Source organism: Furipterus horrens, unplaced genomic scaffold (assembly GCF_987537825.1).
Source record: "Furipterus horrens unplaced genomic scaffold, mFurHor1.1.pri manual_scaffold_5, whole genome shotgun sequence".
NCBI classification, from domain to species: Eukaryota; Metazoa; Chordata; class Mammalia; order Chiroptera; family Furipteridae; genus Furipterus; species Furipterus horrens.
The window spans coordinates 110,486,020-110,492,155 of NW_028327175.1; the positions used below are offsets into that span (position 1 = coordinate 110,486,020).

Consider the following 6,136-nt stretch of genomic DNA (forward strand, 5'->3'; position numbering starts at 1 on the left):
TCTTTTTTCTTGGTGTGACTCTGAATGGAAGAATTGACTAAGACTCTTTAACCAAAAGAAACCAGAAGCATCATGGAGTGCAGGTGAGATGGCATTACCAGTTGGCAAAGGATGGTTCTGATCTCGCACACCTTGACTGGACTGCAGTGTGTCATGGGGTTTCTGTGTCTAACTGAATGTTTTAACACTTTGAGGAAGGTGATGACAGCTTTTCTTTTCACCATCTTCCAGGCCTTGTAAAGAACATCACAGTTACCCACTCATCTCATGAAGAAGCAAGCAAGGAGGTTAATGGAAACCAGGGACCTATTTAGAACAGCTAGAGGTTGGGTTGCAATGAGCTAGTTACTTTTGGGAGTAACAAGTTTTGCCAGAATATGTCATGGGCAATAACTTTCTTCTGTATATAAAGGAAACAAAAAAATTAGTATGAAGTAAATTTTTCCTTAGTTTTTATGCCTTTATGATCAAAGACACCTTTGGACCAATCACTCCTGCTGTTACCTTCTAGATTATTTCTTGGAATATAGTGTTATCATATCACATCTCCTTACATGTCAATCTTTTCAAGAAGGCTGTGAGCTCCCCAGAGGGAGGGTACACTCTCTAAAATCATCTCTGGCACCAGGTACATCTTGGATACACCTTGGAATCACCTAGGGAGCTTTAAAAATGTTGATCCTCAGTTTTCATCTATAAAGGTTTTGATTTATTTGGACTGGGATATGGCTGTGAATCAAAATTTTAAAAGTTCCCTAGGCAACTTTAATATGCAGGCAGCTAAAGGTTGAGAGCCACCACACTGGCATCTAGTATTGAGGTTTGATAACGACAACAGCAGCTAATATTTATTGATCCTTTATTATATGACCTGGACACTGTGCTTTGCAATTTTATATGCATTGTTTCATTCATTATACTCATTATACAACCATTATAAAAAGTAGCAACTGTTGTTATCTCTTTATTAAATGGGAGGAAAATGAAGGCTGAAGAGGTTGAGTGATTGACACAAAATCACTCAGCTAGTAGGTGACAAACACTGGTCATCAATTCCCCTGACATCTGGACCTCCGCTCTCCACCATTGCCTTACTGCTTTTACCGTGCTCTCTGCCGCCCTCTATTGGCATAAAGGAGATGCTCCGTAAGCAGTTTTTCCCCAAGCTTTATTGAGGTATAATTGACAAATAACAATTGTGCTTATTTGAGGTGTATAATGTGATGATTTCATATACATATACATTGTGAAATAACTTCCACAATCAAGCTAATTAACACACCTGAGGTGGGGAGGAGGACTGGATGAAATAACAGGAAAGGGTTAACCAAGGAACATATATGTATAACCCATAGACACAGAGGACAGTGTGCTAATGACCTGAGGGAAGGGGGGTGGGGTGAGGGCTGAGTGGAGGCGGGAAAAGGGTGAAAAAATAGGGACAGCTTTAATAGTGTAAATAATAAAAATGAAGTTAAAAAAACACCCACCCATCAGCTCACGTAGTTACCCTTTTCCTGTGGTGAGAACAACAACACATGTACATTCAAGCAAGAATTCTCACAACTCTCCTGTGGGTTAAATTGTATTATCCCAAATTTATAGACAGGAAACTGAGCTTCAGAGAAATGGTGTAACTTTTCCAAGATCACAGTTAATAGAAGAAGGTGCTGGACTTCCCCTCAGGACTGTGCTCTTTCTGCTACAAATCACACCAAATGAGCCTGTTGCAAATAGAGACCCTCTCTCCCATTTCAGTGTGTTTAGAGGTATGATAGTGTAGCTATTAAAAGGACACAATATGGAGCTAGACAGGTGGATCAGATTCTTATTTCTTTCATCTTCACAGTGGAAATGAGGATAATCACCTTTAATGAATTTTTTGAGAAATAAATGAGATAATCTATGCCCAAATGCCTCCACAGTCCCAGACCATAAGGAGTATTCAATATATGCTAGTTTCCTTTTTTTTCATTCCTTTACTCACTCTTTTATCCCTGAAAAGAATTCCAACAGGTGCTATGAAAAGGAGCTGTTCTTCATTTCTTTGTGTGAAACTCTGGTTATGGAACATGATCTGAAGTATCCAAAATAAAATTAAAGAGTAGATAAACATAGTAAATAATTAATTGTCTTAACAGTCTACTTACTTTGTTCTAACTAAGAGCAGGGAATGGAGATCAGGATTTTAATTGTGAATCTTTGATTTCAGCCTCAGTGTTCACCAGCTGTGTGACATGGGGAAATCCCTCGTTAGATACCATAATGGTCCCATGATGAAAAAATTGGATACACATGTCTTGAAAAGTTGTAGGCACCTGTGTTCAGGACTCTTGCAACTAAGGCACATGGGAACCCATCTCTAACTAAGTACAACAGAGAATGGCACCACTCAAGATAACAGCAAGTTCAGTGGTGACTTCAGGCATAGCTAGATCCAGGTGCTGAAATGATAACAATAGGAATATTTCTCTCTTAATATTTTGTTTCTGGTATCCTCTGTTTTGGCTTCATTATCAGCTTCCCAAATGGGGGCAAAGAGGTTTACTTTCTTCTAGCTTAGTTGCCCATGGGCAGCTCCAGGGTTCAGTCTAATTAAATTGGCTCATGATACTTTCGGGCCAGAGCACATTGTAATATAGCAGAACACTGCCTGAATCCTCAGCACCCCTTACCTGTCTCTCAGCTTCTGTCTCCAACAGACTCTTCTTCCACTTTCCTCCCCACCCCAACAGGCTGCAAGACCACCAGTTCTCACCTTGCCTCTGCTTTACTTCCCTCCACTCCTCCTCATTGCTCTGCTTCTCTGTTTTTTTTTATTGGTAACAAAAAAAGAAAGGTAATAGTAAAATCAATCCCTTAGGGTTGCTGCCAAGTTTAAACGAGCCTCACTATAAATGCCTGACAAATAGTAGAAGCTCTGATGATATTACCTCTCTTCCCTCTGTGTTTTCATGAGTTCCTGATGTATATAAAAGAGGGGTGCAACATCATGGTTAAGAGCTCAGACTTTCAAGACAATATTGGAGTGCTGGCTCCTCCCCTTCCAGCCAAAGGCTCTGAGCAATCTGGCCAATCTCCTTAAGCTTGTGTCCTCATTGGTAAGATGGGGATAATAAGAGAACCATGACTTAAGTCTGTGTGACAGTTAGATGAGAAAGTACATGCCCAGTAAATGGCTGGGTGCCAAGGCTCATTGTGTGCAGCCCACAGGTGGCAACAAATGTTTATTGCCAAGCCCTTGGAGTTCATGGAAAGGATGGAGGGAGAGTTTACTCTGTTCTGATATGTGAAATATGTTTAAAAGATGAATAAATAATGATCATGTAGAAAGTGCTTTCAGTCTTATTGTGGGTGATTGGAAATCGCTCGTGATGCCCCGTGTCCTCTTGGGTTGGTGCGAGTGAACCAGATGGAGGACCTTAAAATGCATACACAAACAGAATCCCTTGGTCATCTACTACATTAAAATATTTCACAGATGCCCAAAGGTGTGTTTTCTCAGCCATGAAACATTGCGCAAGGCTTTAGATTCATACTTTATTTCCAACTGCTACCCAACAGATTCACTTCTGATGTCACGATTCCTACAAAGATGTACAATTTTTTTGAATCAATATTTAATATTTTGAAATAAGAGGAGAAAGTAAAGCTGAAAGTTTAATAGCTTAAATGTCAAATATCATTGATATTATTTTCAGTAGAGTGGAGAGTTCCATGTTGTAGTCTCAAACACCTATTTTGCTAATGTGCAAAAAGCCTTAACAAAGAACATTTATCTATACTTTTCAAGGATTTTTAACATTCTTGATTATGTCTAATTTCCATAACAGTTTTGTGTACTAAAGAGAGTATCGTATCCCAATGTTAGAGATGGGAAAACGGATTCACAGAGAGATTAAATAGCTTAGTTTAGTCATACATCAGGAAAATGTTGAAAACAGAATCAGAATCCTAATGTTAACCTCCTTTTCATCTTGAAACTTTGAGCCATTAATATATGATAAAACTGAAAATATGCTTTTCCTCTCCTTTTCTCCCCTTGAACTAATGCTACCCTTGGACATTGGAGAAAGGCATAAGTAGTGGCTATAATGGAACCACAATGAATAAATAACAACTGCAAAGTGGACAGTTCTGATCAACCTATTTGCCTGGCATTACTTCCCCTCCTTTTTTTCATTGTATTCAGGGTCCAAATCTTATACTTATTAGCACTCTCAAAGTTTTCACCACAGGACAGTTTAAGTTTAATAAAGCATATCTTTAAATTAACTTTAGTATGTGTTTTATAGGTTTTTTAAAAAAATTAAAGTCATACACATGGTAAAACATCAAATAGAACAAAAGGGCTTATGGATGATCGGCCCCCTGTTTATCACCAATCCTACATCCTTCCCATTCCCAGAACACATAATGACAAAGACACCACCCTTGTCACCTTCTGTTGTTTTTGATACAGTTAATTCCATATTTATAAATAATATGATTATTCCTCTTTTTACAGATCAATGAGTTTTATAAATTATTGATTTCTTGCAAAGGTAGTTGAGGATTTTCTTCATTTAAAGTATTTCACCTTTCTTGTTCTTTTAAATATAACACATGTATAAGTAACTGTACTGTAAATATTCTTTATATATCTTCTTTCCCTGTTCTTTGAACTAGAGGTAAAATCTAAAATTCACCCATCAGTTCTGCTCCCTCTCCCACTTCCCAATTTTTATCACCTGTGCATTATCAAGACTGATAATATTTATGTGGTGATGAACAGTTATCACATCTCATCAATTCTAAGGTTCTATGGATTGCAAAATACATCATTTTATTTGCCACTAATAAAGAAAAAAGATGTTGCCGATCTAACTTTAAAGTGCAACCCTCAGACATTGCTGATGGTATCATAAAATAGTGCAGCTGTTTTGAAAACAGTTCAGCAGTTCCTCAAAATGTTAAATATAGAGTTACCATATGACCCAGCAACTACACTGCTAAGTATTTACCTAAGAAAAATAAACACGTATGTCCACACAAAAAGTTGTACATGAGTATTCATAGCAGTGTTAGTCATAATAATCAAAAAGGGGAAATAAGGCAAACATGGATTGGCTGACAAAGTGATAAGTGAAACGTTCTGTATCAACATAATGGAATATTATTTGAGCAAAAAGAGGAAAGGCACACTGACACAGCCTGCCTTCGGGCTTCAGCACTGGCACTGTGGTGTCTTCTCTGGGTTTTCTTTTTGTTTCATATTCCCAGATATGGAGATGAAGAAACTGGTAACCTAGAAGTGCAGAAAGGAACACTCTAAAAAGGCTCAACCAGAGGATAATTATATTATAAAGGGGATGGTAAAGGGACATAAAGGTAGGCAAGATACCCATACTTTGCTAGAACTGGTAAAATGATGACACCTGTAAACTTTGATGTCTTGCATATATAATGGAATAACTAGAACACTGAAAAAGCTATATACAAAAAATATATTAAAAAATACTATGAACATTCACAATGAAATTCTGAATGTTCAAGTAACTCATAAGAGGCAAAAATAGAGAAATGAAAAACAGAAAGAAAATGTATGGAAAGAAAACCAAAACATATTTAAGCCCTTACAAGTCAATAATTACATTAAATGCAAATGATATAAATACACCAATTAAAAAACACAGGTTGGCAGAATGGATTTAAAAAATAATCCAGTGCGTGCTTCAGCAGCACATATACTGAAATTGGAATGATACAGAGAAGATTAGCATGGTCCCTGCATAAGGATGACATGCAAATTCATGAAGCATTCCTTATTTTTCATGACAGCATGAATGGAACTGGAGAGTGTTATGCTTAGTGAAATAAGCCAGACGGTGAAAGACAAATACCATATGATCTCACCTATAACAGGAACCTAATGGACAAAACAAACAAACAAGCAAAATAGAACCAGAGGCATGGAAACAAGAAACAGACTGACAGTGATCAGAGGGGAGGGGGAGAAGGGGGGAAAGAGAGGGAAGGGACTAGTCAAGGAATTAGTACAAATGACCCATGGACATGGACAACAGGGTGGGGATTGAGTGTGGGAGTGAGGGCAGGAGGTGGGGGCAGTGGAGAGCCACAGGGGAAAATTGGGACA

General features: G+C 38.0%; 1 non-coding gene across 1 annotated transcript; it reads left to right on the top strand.

Moving 5' to 3' along the window:
* The first annotated feature begins 5,709 nt into the window (after positions 1-5,709).
* Positions 5,710-5,812, top strand: LOC150009287 (U6 spliceosomal RNA). The gene has a single exon (XR_016511433.1). It is a non-coding gene; the product is annotated as a U6 spliceosomal RNA (small nuclear RNA).
* The last annotated feature ends 324 nt before the right edge of the window (positions 5,813-6,136 follow it).